The sequence below is a fragment of the Astatotilapia calliptera genome, chromosome 17, assembly GCF_900246225.1.
Source record: "Astatotilapia calliptera chromosome 17, fAstCal1.2, whole genome shotgun sequence".
Classification (NCBI taxonomy): domain Eukaryota; kingdom Metazoa; phylum Chordata; class Actinopteri; order Cichliformes; family Cichlidae; genus Astatotilapia; species Astatotilapia calliptera.
Window position 1 is genome coordinate 28462945 of NC_039318.1, and position 14515 is coordinate 28477459.

General features: G+C 38.3%; 1 long non-coding RNA gene across 3 annotated transcripts; it reads right to left on the reverse strand.

Annotated features, from left to right (window-relative positions):
- Positions 1–654: 654 nt before the first annotated feature.
- Positions 655–14343, reverse strand: LOC113008679 (uncharacterized). Of its 3 annotated transcripts, none has more exons than XR_003270060.1 (4): positions 14080–14343; positions 5485–5563; positions 5248–5299; positions 655–1457 (listed from the first exon to the last, which is right to left on the reverse strand). It is a non-coding gene; the product is annotated as an uncharacterized LOC113008679 (long non-coding RNA). The 3 variants fall into 3 exon arrangements; XR_003270059.1 differs by lacking the exon at positions 655–1457 and adding an exon at positions 2512–2694; XR_003270061.1 differs by lacking the exon at positions 655–1457 and adding an exon at positions 4037–4538.
- Positions 14344–14515: the final 172 nt, after the last annotated feature.

Below are 14515 nucleotides of genomic sequence, written 5' to 3' on the forward strand. Positions count from 1 at the left end.
CACTGATCTGTGAGTGATGATAATTTGTGCACCAATTCCTCTGACATAGTCTTATTAATTGTTAGCTTACTATGCAAACATGACAAGTGAAATCTCCCGCAGCAAGCTTAAACATCTGAGAGGTTGATCGCGCAGAGAATCGCTGAGCTTATGTGAGTGCGTGTGTAAAAGCAGCAGGATATATATTTGACTACGATGACCTGGATGACTGAGAACCTTCACAGACAGATATATATTTTAGTTCTGCTGAGCCAAATAAGACAGGTCAGGGTGAAGAAGTGACAGCCAAAGAAAAGCTTACCACAAAACTGAGAAGTTATGACAAATCAGACTATAAGGCAAAAAGAAAGTGCAGCTTTATGGTTTCATGGACAAAATAATTTCTGTGGCTGCAATATGACGAGCTAAATAACCAGGGCTGCACATAAGTGGTCCGCAGGTGCGCATTCGCTGTCAAAATAAAAAACACGCACAAGGGTTAGGGTTAAATTTAAAAACTGTACTTTTGAGTTAAAATATATATTTATAATTTTAATAAATGACAAATTAAAAAGGCATGAACATTTTTTTTGTATCGAAAAAATATCGAACCGTGACACCAAAGTACCGAACCGAACCGAACCGTGAATTTTGTGTATCGTTGCACCCCTAATATTTACATAATGCTCTAATGCAATAAAACAAACGAACACACTCTTGTCTGTATGATATGAAGGGAGCTAGGAAAGAGAAATGAGAAAACTTTGTTGATTCCCCCCCATTTAGCTCACAGTTAACAAACCTAATCTAAAAATGATGATTTTGACAAGTATGCAAATCCAAACCCTGATATAACTTGTTTACCTGTGTCATAGAGGTCCACTATATTTTCTTTCTCTCTCAGTGTTATATGAGTATGACATGGTTCTTCATAACAAATAATATTATTAAAAACTTTGAAAATTTGTGTTTGGTTGATCATTCCTTGTTGTAACAATAAATCTTGTACTGTTGAAAAAGCCTGCTTATTTCCTCATCGCACCCATGAAAAACCTGACAAATCTTCTCTCCCAATGCCAAACAGCTTATTCTGCAATTGATTCTTTTTCATTTATTGATATTAATGGTTTAAATCTGAAGAAACCAGTTTATTCACTGGGGCCTCGGTAGTGAACGAACAATACACAGCCTGGCACCTCCTTCTCATGCTGGTCACCAGCTTGGTTACACATTGCTGTGGGAAGGCATCCCATTCTTCAACCAGCATTTGGTGCAAGTCAGCCAATGTGGTCATGTTGGTCAGTCTGGCATGAACAGCACGCCTAAGCTGATCCCACAATTGTTCAATGAGGTTGAGGTCATGACTGTAGAGAGGCCTTTCCATCCTCTTGACTCACAAATTCTCAAGGTAGCCTCTGATAAAGCCCACTCTGTGGAGGAGAGCGTTGTCATCTTGGAGGATGAAGTTCGGTCCCGGACTGTGGAGATATTAGATTGCTACCAGTTAAAGAATATCATGTGGATCTCTCTTTGCATTGAGAGTACTTCCAATGTTGAAAACCCTTGTTTTTCCAGTGTAAGAGATGACCCCCCACACCATCACAATGCCCCTATCAAAATCTTTACCCTATGGTAAAGAAAACAGTTAGTATAGCAATCCCTGCATCTTCTCCACATTTTTGCCCTAATCTGGACTCGTCTCTGAACATAATGACCCATGTACGCTGTGCTCCAGTATGCATTTTCAGGCCCATTCAAACTTCTGCATCTGGATTTTCCCCTCATGCTCTTTCTACCCCATCAGATGGATTCTGGATCACCCCTGTTGCTGACCAAGCACTAAATTATTCAGTTGAAAATAAGTCCACATTAAAAATGCATTGACTCACAAGAGTAAGACACTGTAGAACAAACTGCAGTACTAAACATGTACGAAGGGGATCTGTGTATTAGAGTTTTTTGTCATTTACATTCCTAATTTTCTATCAAGTACTTTCAGAAAACGAGTGACACACAGCACCTCTTTAAACAGATGGTGCTAACAAAGCAGTATGTCTATAAAGCACTATATGTGGTATGTTCTCATTACATTGACTCTTCAGAATAACGTATGCAGTGAAGACATTAAATAGGAGTGCACCCAAAGTAGTGTCACTAAATGAGCATCAAAACTGAAATATAGTCACCATCTCACCTTCAGTTCTGTGACTCATGGTGTTGAATTATAACTAGACAGGTATTTTTGCAGAACACAATCATATCAAAGCAATGTAGGCCAATGACCTTTTGCTTATAAAATGTTACCAGTTCATCACATTATCCTATTACACAGTGGTGTGAAATTCGGTCAAAACTGAATGTATGAATTCTTGAGTTATGGGGAAAACAATTAATTTTGAGAGGTCACGGTAACCTTGACCTTTGACTACCAAAATTAAATCAGTTCATCTTTGACTCAAAATAGATGTTGGGGTTTTTTTGGGTTTTTTTTTTTTTTTTTTCAAATTTAATGTTGTTCCCTCACAGCATTTAAAAAAGACTGAATTCACAATAACTCCATCTTAAGTAAGTACATAGTGACAGAGGAGAGTAAAGACCCGCTTTTAATTAGGCTACTGTCTATATGTTGCAGCTGTTTACTGTCACAAGGGGAAAGTGTCACCAACAACCTGTCTGTGGGCTAATCTTGCTTTTGATGTTGTTGGTCCTTGTCAGCTGCAGAGAAGAAAGAAGAAGAACGAAAAAAACCAAATGTTAAAAACAATGAAAAGTGTCTTTGTACTGCAGCCGCCATCTGAGTTTCTGGTTCTGTTTATATCATGGAATTGTGGAAAACTGCCAATCGAAGACGATTTCCGACCCTCCATAAGATACTGGACAATCTGAAGACCATTTTCAGAAACAGATTCCCTCGATCTCACTGCCTGAGGGAACAAGACAGGAGGTCGTTTCCTACTGCTGCTATCAGACTATTTAACTCATCCACCTGGGTGAGACCCACATTACTGAAGAGGACTCTGTCACTTCTGTACGCCACAATGTACACTTGCACACCTGTGCACTTATAACATCTTTTAATATCCAAGGAACATTAGGGTAATACTTGTGTCCTTTCATATTTGTATTATATTTATATCTCTGTATTTACCTACCTATATCTCTATTTCTACAATTCACTTTATATGATTGCTTTGAAATTGCTATGACCACTTAATTTCCCTCTGGGATTAATAAATTTTATCCTTCTATTAGAACAATATAATAGAATATTCTAGAATATTTTTCATTTTTCGTCATTTTTGTTATGAACGTTACTCTCACTCCCTCCTCTGTTCTGGTCCACTTTTCAAACAGTTAGCATCTGACCTATGCAAAGCATCATCTATCAGCTATATGCTCTTTGCTTCATTGGAAGACTGCAAGCAAGTATGTTTGCGTTGGTTGCACACCCCTTTACGTATAACAAACATTTATGGAAACTAACACAAAGTTTACCATAAAACAAGTACAAAAAGACTCGTGGTGGTGATGTGGTCATTGATTGGACCATTGATGTGCCACATTCTCACATACACACGCACACACACAACCAAACCAAACCTAGTCAAAAGAAACAAGTCTGCACCTAAAACTATACCACAGCGATTGCACTGCTTTATTATTTTCATGCTCTTCTGACTAGAAAATATAGGGACATAAACAATCCTAAAGCCACAAGACAAAAGTAAAACTAAAATAATGATGACACAGTTAAAAGAACTGTATTTGATCTTGGTGGCTGGTATGTATAATCCCGCAAATAGGCCAGCGGTTTGAAAAGCAGATTCAAAAACTCAAATGTTAAACATTCATCAGGACAAAAAAAACAAAAAAAAACAACTCTTTTACGGACACAGGATGGTAAAATATCAATTTTACATGTCTGGATCCCCAAAAAGTGATGAAATTGATAAGAACAATTTGCAAAATACTCTCTGTTCAGTGTGAAATCAACCATTATCAGAGCAGATAAAACTCCATAGTAATGGTAATATACCATATCAAATTATGGGTCCATGCAAGCGCTGATATGCTTGTAGGCAGTGTGCAACATTTTTTAGCAGTTCTTCAGCAATTATTATTCTCTTTTTAGTATCAGTCTGATGCATGTGCCATTTCCTTCAGCTTCCTGTGCTGTCTACACTTATCAGTGGCAGTTGCTTCGAAAACGCCAGTAAGAAAGTGCCAAATGTGCTAATATTCAAAGAATATTAAAAATCTGTGGATTCATGCAAGTATGCCAAAAAATCTTGCTTCATGAGTATGACTGCACATTAAGAGGGATCAGCATGTATCAGCAAGTATCATTCATGCCGAAAATAAAGACAGACTACCATCAAGACACACTGTTCAAACCATCTCTGAAGGTTGCTGACAGGACCAGATTCCAGCTTTGCTGACTCTGAACCTTCAGGCCTCACATGGACCAGTAGGAGGGGGCTGGGCAGATGGAGGCCTCAGCAGCTTATTAAGCCAGCTTTAATGGCCTTGACCCTGGCCCACAACCCCCGAGAACAGTCCTGGAGGGAGAAAGGTCAAAGTTTGTATAACATTACAGAGTGAGGTGTGCGGTGTTTGGCAGATCTCCATTGTTGTATCGACTATAAAACAGATGGAATTCTGTTAACCAAGACTTTTCCAAGTTTCTCTCCTTGAAAATGTGCTTAAGCTTGCAATCAAAGCCAGCCAAGTTTGAGAGTAGCACATTCCTTGACCTTAGCCCACAGCTAAAAGCAATTACAATTCTATTTGTTTTTAAAGGTTTTTGCTTTTATAAGGCACACGGGAGAAGAAAGCAAAGGGGTGACGAATGGTTCTTGGCCAAGCCAGACCCAGACCTTGAGGTTACACGGCATGCATTTAAGAATACTTAACACCCATTTAGCCCTGCAATTATATATTTTGAATGAGAATACGTTAATGTACTCTACTTAGACTAAATTACTGTCACTGAATTTGACATTCAAGAAAAGATTTATATTTTAATAACTGCAAATGTGGGATGTTTCGCTGCACACTGCCTATGTCATCAGAAATCTTTACTAACTCATTTTTGCAGATATCAATTTATCGACTCCTGCATGCCGTATCGTAGTTTTCATTGACTCAATGAATAGGATTTGGAAACCATAAAGTGGCAAAACACACCGATCTTCTAGAATATCCATCCTAATGTACAGTTTCATTACTACCCCTCCACTTCAAACACCACAGTTCTTGCACACTCACTTGCTCAGTCCCCACTATTTCCTCTACTCCTTTTCAGGGGTGTTGCAGACGCCTGAAACAGAGGGCACAAGCAAAGCAATAAGGCCTGTTGTGAAATGGCTGTGGGATCAATGGGGGTTTTAAGGAGGCCGAACACGTAGCCACAGCTGGTCAATTAGAGCAAGGACAGCACAAGTACACACACATATACAAACAGTCAAAGTGGCTGGCCTTTAAAAACAGAGTTACTTTTCATACCTCGTCAGCTGTTTGTCCTCCAGCTTTAAATGAATCAGCATCTCGGATTCTTGATGTTTCAGTGGTTGCGGTGTGAAGGCTTGAATGTAAAAATAAATAAATAAATACAAATAGATTTGGATATATAGTCATGAAAAGAAAGTTTCACAGGAATCTGTGCAGTTGTATGAAAAACTAAATACACCCTCACTGCTTCCATAGAAATAAGGGGGTAGGTAGCAGCTAGTTGCTGCTAATCTGATGTCCTGATGTCCTTTATAAAAGAACAAGTTTTGCCAGCATTCAAGTGTGTGTTAACAAAATGCCTCAGTATCGCCCAGATATAGCAAAGCTACATCTCAGACTCTATGGGCCTCATTTAACATGTTAAATGTTAAAGTTCATGACAGTACAACAAAAAAAATCAAACTAATATGACTTTTTTGGAGGGTTGCTTTATTATTAAGCATTGCATTTCGGCCTGTGGCCTTCATCAGGCTCATCAAGAACTATATTGTAGACGGCACTATAAATAGAAGACACCGAGTATACCTATCCACTAATCCACTAATTGCACGGAAAAAAAGAAAATTGCACAACTTTTTTTCTTTAAAACCATTCAATTGTCTGCATGCAGTACATTTATCCACCAATGAAGCACCAACAAGGATGGGTTGGCCATATGGTTATGTGATATAAGGCCAAAATGGGGGGTTGCCAATGTCAAATCTAGATATGTTTGATAGAGTGCAAATTCAGGATGATGATTTGAGTTTTTCTCATCCAGTGTTACAAACATACACTATGAAAGAACTAAAGTATTTGAAAAGTACCAAACATACCTAGGTTTGACACTGGTAACTGTCCAGTTGGCCTTATAATCACATGACAATACCCCAGCCCATTCCTCTTAGTGTTTCATTGGTAGATAAATATAATGCATGTGGATTGGGTGTTTTTAAGCACGCGCGCGCACACGCACGCGCACACACACACACACACACACACACACACACACACACACACACGTTACTATTTTTAAAAAAATCTGTACAATCACACAGTTAAGGGGGTTAATGGACAACTATACTGCAACAGCAGAATGATCCCAATGATCCCACTTGCAATGGCCAAGTCAAAGTCCAGACCTCGACCTGATTAAATGCAGTGGTGGGACATTAAGAGAGCTGTGCATAAGCCAAAATTTCTCCACAATGATGTGTGAGACTGATAAAGTTATATGGAAAACCATTACGTTGAGTTATTGTTGCTAAAGGTGGTTCTACAAGCTACTGAATAATGGGTGTACTCATAACACTGCACATGGACAAGACGCACTATGTAGACAACAGGTCAAGTAAGAGATCAGCAAAGAAGTGATGTGCACTGTAGCACTTTACCCAGCATGAAAACAGCAATTCCTGTTACTGAATTAGCATAAGAGGGGGGAAGAAAAAAAAAACAAAAATTCAGAAGACTAGTGAGTCAGACCTTAATGAAGCTCATTAAGTCAAAGAGAAAACATTGTGCCATTTAAGTATGACAGAGTGAGTCGCTGGCATCAAAATATGCACTTCTCCCAAGCATTTAACCATGGGTTATTTGATTTAAAACAGGAAATGGCAGGTGAATCCATTACTCTGCTTTGTATTTCATCTTCATCATCACGAGTTAAGGTCGTGGTTCTAGTACACAGCTTGTAACTAATAGAATTTTCTCAAACATTGTGCAAACAGAATTTTAACTACGCTGAGGTTTAGTGAGCACTTATGTGAAAATTTAGCTGGCTGGGATGAAACATAACAGTAAAGTTTAGTATACTCTTGTGATGATGCAAATGTGATGAGAGGTATCGCAAAGATTGTGAGATAGTATTTACTAAAATAAGCTATGAATGAATGCTCAGACATTTTTTTTTATTATACGTGTACCCTTCTGTCCCCATTACTTTCTCCTAGACATGTTTTTTTGGCTAGTCAGGATCCAACCAGCATAGGTGCTGGAATACTGATGATAACAAAAAATAATTTCCCCCAGGGATCAATAAAGTATTCTGATTCTGATTCTGATTCTGATAACAGATGACAGTGTTGATAATCTGACCTTGTAACTCCCAGCAAGAGCAAACTAAGCCAAGTATAGCACAGAGTGAGGAGTGGAGATAAACCCTTGCATCTTATCGTGCATATTTCTTCTCTTTTTCTCATCGATTTCACCTTTTCTGATCGCTACCAGTTACTGCTATAAGGCTGACCTGCTCTAAAAGTTATGATTTTTGTCGTGGTGTTGAATCTTGCAATCCAAAAAAAACGGAGTTTGTATGACATGGGGCAACATGGCTATATCTCCATGTTTCTCAGCAAGCATTCACTGTACAACACAAGGTGACAGGTTCCCAATTATCTTGATCACAACAATCAGGACGCACAAAGACACAAAAGTACACCTGTGAGATACCCTTTTTTTTTTTTTAAATGTCAAAATATTTAGTCTCATATTTTCCCATCTATGAATGTCCTTCATGTATTCACTTCTTTCCATTCTAATCTCTCCTCTCCACAGCTCTTGTCCTGTGTCTCAGCACAATACCTTTTGCTAGCGCAGAATATTGTAATGAGTCTATAAATGGGTTCATTACCTACACTACATTTCCAATTAAGCATGGGAACACATTGTGAAGGGAGAAGGAAATAGACACTTGAGAGACAGTCTACTGATAGTTCAGCCTCTTGCCTTTACATTTGCTGCTTGTTTTTTCCTGTTATGTTTTTCTTGCCTTGATGATGATCTTCTCCATACTCTAGTTTCGTCTAAGAACAAGCTGTGCCTGAAGAATAAAGGCAAAGTCTTGACTTGATTATTTGTAGTGAAAACACACCTGATGTCTTCCAAAGTTATATAAAGTAGTAATTGCTCTTTTTCAAATACTTGCACCAACTCTGTTTTGAAACTAATTCTTGTAATCAAAATACATAGTACAAGAAACAGTGAAGGGAGGGTGGAGGAAAAAGGAAGAGCAGACGATTAAAGTAAGACTGAAACATATAGAAAGCAAAAACAGAAAAACAGTGTCAAAACATATAATCAATACCAAGTCCCTTCATGGTTTCCATGTATATTGTGATTGTGTAAATGTTCTCCCTCTATTCCCCTTTCCCTCCAGCTGAATGTTGAGCACTTCCACTCCAATATCCCGTTAGATTACAAAGAGTATTCATCACTGACAACATCCTTCAGCGGCTCCCCCAGGAAGTCGGAACTACAAGAAGGAATCCTAGAGCAGCTACTGTACCTCTGAGCCAACCAATGACAGGAGGACTGTGAAGTTCTGTGATCACCTGGAAACCTTTGGCTGCAACATCAAAGCAAATGACTGATGCCGTATAATGCACCTAAAATTTTTCACATTTTTGTTTGTCAACACAACCACTGCTCCTGTTGGATTTCTTGTGTTCACTTTGAAATGTTTACATATTCTTTGTAGGCTTTAAGACAGTTCTAAGAAAAAAAAACATTTTTTAAAAAGGCCTGAGATTTCTGCAATTATGCTGCTTAATATGCTAACATTAAACTAACTAAGCTACCAATCAATTCATCTTCTACCACTTATCCGGGTCTAAACAGAAAAACCCAGCACTCCCTCTCTTCCTGGTGTTACATCCCCCCAGGAGGATGTCTCTTCTCCCTACTAACTCTTTGTTTTGTCTAGGCTCCACCTCCTCCGTCCTGATTGGATGCCGCTCAGAGTCCAGATAATTGTTAATCAGCGGAGCACTACTTAAGGCCTGTGGAGCTGTGTTTCTGTGCCCTCTGGTCATTTTGATTGCCATACCTGTGCAGGCTTGCATGCCTTTGTGACTTGTATGTGCATTTTTGTTTTCATGTTCAGACTGCTTGTAGGGGAGAGCTGCCTTTTGTTTTGACATCCCATTTTCTCCAGTTTATGTGTTGTTAGGTAGGTTATGGTTATAGGTTGTATATTTTGTTTTCTTTGGAGTTAGGTAAGTTTCTTTTATTTTTACATCAGGGATGTTTTGTTTGTTATGTTGGCCTTGGCTCTCCCTGAAGTTATACCTCAGTCTGAACCCAAATCTCATCACCAGCATTAAATAAACCTTTTAAAGTTACCATCTTGGCTCCTCCTTCACCATCCACCTTTATGTTCATCCCTTCACCCCCTAGACTAGCCAGGGGACGTAACACTGGCCACCTCCTCCAGTTCATCTAGGGGCACACAAAGACGATCCCAAGCCAGCCGAGAGACATCATCTCTGTAGCGTGTCCTGGGTCTGCCCTGCAGCCTCTTCCCGGTAGGACATGCCCAGAATACCTTCACTAGGTGGTGTCCAGAAGGCATCCTAGTCAGATGCCCAAAAAAATCTGAACTGGCTCCTTTTGAGTTGGGAGAGTAGCAGCTCTAGTCCGAGTCCCTCCTGAATGACTGAACTCTTCACCCTTTCTCCAAGGGAGAGCCAAGCCACCCTTGGGAAGAGGCTTATTTCTGCCATTCTGACTAAACTAGTTATAATATATTAAAGTAAGTACATCCAGAGTTGGTACAAGACACCTTTTTCAGAATTTTAACTTTTACAGATGCACAAGTGATGCTTACAAATACTGTAAAGCTGTTAAATTGTATCTACAGTACACATTCAACATGTTCTTTAAGTACGTTAAGGGACTATAACCTACAATGAAAATGTAAATCTTATTTACATAAAAATATTGGTTTGTTTTTTTTAAACTAAGAAAAAAAATTAACAGGAAGTCTATACTGAACATTGCATTGTCAAAGAAGAGCAGAACTACAATAATGTTATTTTTTACATTGAGTACACAACCATAGTGTATTCTGAGTGTTCAAGGTTATGATAGATACATTCCTTCATTTATCTATCACTAATGACAACTTAAAACAAAAATGCATTATCTGAAACAGAACACCAATTGGACTATAAAATGCTACGGTGTTAAAGCAGATATAATCTACAGAAAGATAAGAGAGTGCAGATCTTGGAATCCTTTTACTCCAAGCTATAAGATGGGAGTAATCGCTGAATGTTCTTAGAGTGAAATATGAATGAAAGTGTCATATCATTCAGTGGCCATGACTCTGCAGAGCACCAGTGAAGTTTTTGCAGAGGTTGAGATTTAAGTTAATGCACAGTACTGCAGTGCCCCCTGCTGACCATAGGACACATTTCACCTTTAAAACACTTCTCTGCCCCTGGAAAGTTCACTGGGAGAAAAGAATCTATGAAAGAATTTAATTAATATTCTATGAGTTGCTTTAGTCCAATACACAATGCCAAAGAGACTCAGAGCATACCAGTTACTCTGAGCATCTACATATGCACTGGCCATAAGTTTTTGCACTGTGATTCTTGAATTATATTGACTAGCAGACATTTTTAAATTAAACATTTACACCATATTCTTAATGAAGGCTGCCAAAATAGTGCATCAGTTCACTGCTTTATGGGCCAGCATTACAACTGCACTGGTTGTACTGACAAAAAACTGAAAACAACATGCACATATCAAGTGACTAAATGAAGTGGCTGCACAATTTTCTTCCAGATAAAAATTAAAAAGACTGATATCTATTATGCCGTTTTCCAGAATTTCCATTCTTTATCTTTGCACTCTAGTACCGTGCCTTTTTATGAGTCACAGTTCAAAATAAACGTGAATCCACTTCAATTATTTGTATAGCCCAATATAACATGTATGGGTTCAAAGGGCTTTTCTGGGGGTTAAGGAGGTTGATAAATATATTAAAAGAGATATTTAACAAATGAACAACCCATTAAAAATGCATATATGCACACCCACAAGTTTATAAACAGCTCATACATAAAAATAAATAATACATAAAGTCCCACAAAAAAAACAAGGAAAAATATAATGAAGAAGCAAACTTAGAAGTAGAAGAACTTTGCACCGTATCTCCCAGACTACTGAATCGAGTCTCACCAGAACTGACAGTGGTATTATTATTAAGTGGAAATACTAGTTGAATACCAGATTTAAAGCGTGTTTATAACAGTTTCTTGAAATTGGCCTTAGAGTCTACTTCTCTAATATTTTGAGGGAGAGGCTGTTTCAGAGTTTGTGGGTATAATGTGCAAAAGCTGCATCCCCAATTTTTTTCTGCGAGGAGTACTGCGTAGCTAACAGTTTGGCAGTGGAAGATCTAAGAAGGCAAACTCGGATGTAAAGTGATTAACTGTCAGACCATTTAACATTTGTTTATATAAATAAAATATTTTTAAATCAATTCTGTAGGATTCTGGAAGCCAGTATCTGTTATTGGTTTCCATTAATGCCCTTGCAGCAGACTTCTGACTAAGCTACAGCTTACTGAACGTTGTTTTAGGAAGCCCTGCAAAAAGGATGTTGCAGTAATCCAGTCAAGTAGAAATGAAAATCATCTTATACTAGGCGTTGATGCAGCCCCTCAGGCTATGCAGTGTCTGAAACAGGTTACTGTAACTTCAAGCCAACTTTCTTCTAATTGGGTCCCCCTCAAGAACAGAAAGTTTGAACAGCAGAAGGGTGAGGCTGCTGATACAAGGAAATATCTGATCTGTTTGGCATTATACAGAGTTGAGAGTATGAATGGTAACAACGTGCTTGTAAAGCATCCACTACAAACAGCACAACCTTAAAATCTAACATCTGTAAATTGTACCTTTACACCAAAAGGCCCAAAGATGCAAAAGATCTAGTTTACTACAAGGTCATATAGCTTTTTCTGAGCAAATATAACAACTTACGTGAAGACGAACACATTCTTGGAACTATTGTTTCAGCTTTGAAAAAGAAAGTCAATAAAATGCAAAGGTGTTATTACTAACTAATGCTATAAACAATAGGTATACAGTAGGAGGTCTAGGGGAGAGAGAGTGATTTACCATCCCCGCCATCTTCTCGTCTTCGATAACTTGACCTCTCGACAAAGCTGGTGACGGTCCACACAATTACCTTCAATTATCTTCACTTCCAGCTCACCAATTACATCCATTATTGATTCCAGACCCCCAGGCTGTAAACCTTATCTATACCCAACCATAGCCCATGATAGAGAAAGTAGAATAGGGCCAAATAATAGCACCTTGCTTCTTCTACATTCTCCAGCTTTTCAGTCCATCTATGTGACATCATCACCTATTTCAAGGATATTGCTTCACACTGCAGTGCCCTTGAGAAACAACTTCTGTGAATGGCATAAAAATTATTTGTGAGCAGTTATGACTCTGCTAAAATGATCTATGCACCAGAGTGCAAGTTAGTTACCACAAAAAAATATGTTTAAATGACCTCCTGAGTCAGAAAACTGAATAAAAGTCCAGGCAAACAATATAGCTAAAGGTTGACTTTTTCACAAAGAAAATCCAACAAATTCTTCTTAAAATTTCAACGCATGTTGTGTGGAACAGCAAAGAAAACACACACACTTTTTCTTTCTATATAAAGATCCATTGTGAAGCTTTAGGAAACAATGAAAACACATGTCTGTCTGTAGAAAGCAAAGTAAGACAGAGAGGGATGACAGTGAGACAGCGAGGATTGAAGGTCAGCTACACAGTATGGAAGCTGTAAAACGCAGGATCACACTCTGCAGCTCTCCTGCCAGATTTTTTAATATGATACTTGCTGACATTTAGTGAGACACAAACATAAGCTGCTGTCATCACACACTACTGTAAAACATCCATCATCTTGAATACATGCCAGGGCACCTGCAGAGGGCCGTATCAATGATGCCCTACTGCCATCTCCTGTTACAACAAACTTGAAGAGCTCAGCTCCATGACTGATTTGTAATGCAACACTGCCCCCATGAGGACGTATGAAATTAAATATAAGTGCACGAGAAACTTGCCTCTTTATGCGTGTAGCTCACTCTCCCACCAGGTGTTTAAGATACCAACTGTGTTCAGGGTTGCAGTACCCTAAACTTCACTTTAATATCTGCCACTGATACAGAGAACGCTGCAGAAAGCTTAGAAGCACTGAATGGTTGGTATTAAAAACAACAAAGAAACCTAATTAATTTTTAACTTTATTTTTGAGTTGCACAAAAATGCTTTAATTCAAATTAATAAAAAATTTCTAACAAATAAAATACAAAAAGCTGCATGTTTACCCTGTAGCGTGCATCTTATAGGTTCATGTTTCAAGTTTTTGTTGTTGCCGTTTTACAATATTATGATGCATATCTTCCATTTTATTATACATATAATACTATATTAAACGTAATTATCTATTTTTAAAAATTGCTAACTATTAAGCAAGGCGGTAATCTGATAGACATGACTTAACTGATACTATGAAAATATTTCACTATTTTAAAATCGGCATAGCAAAACTCTTGACAGTGTAATCTGAATTCAAATTTTCTTCGATTTTATCACTGATCTGGGTTGATGATTTTCTGTAATCTGTGTTAACCGGTTCAAATGCTATCCTTCAGCTACTGCCCGATCTTGCTATGTTTCCGCGTAAAACTTTGCATGAGTCTCATAATTAAAGTTGTGCAAATTAGTTGTGTATTATTAGGGAAAGAAATAAACACGAGAAAATGAACAAGTAACAGCTTAGTCAACTAACCTCTTCGAAGAATCTATGTTCATTACAGAAAGCAGCCTGGCATCTCTATGTCACAGGACCACAGGAGTTGCATTGGAAATCTTGGTTTGGTCTAGCCTATTGTTGTTGGGGGGTTTTCTGTTTGTTTGGGTGGGTTGTTTTTTTGTTTTTTTTTTACTTGGTAATGATGGGGTCTGAGTAGGGGAGTAGCTTTTATTAACATAAAATAAAGATACTTTATTTTTTTGTGGTTTCGTGTTTGTTTGTTGCCAAACCGGATTAGACCACTTTTGAATAACGACCATCTTCTGGCGCCTGCCGCCGTTGAATAGAAAGGGGCGTGGTTCGACAGGTCTTATGTGGCGTTCAATGAGTACAGGAAAAGTTAGTTTTCAGTGCAGAATCGTAAGCTATGGGCTTCATTGCAATGAAAAAGGGTCTGTGTTATATTAAACTG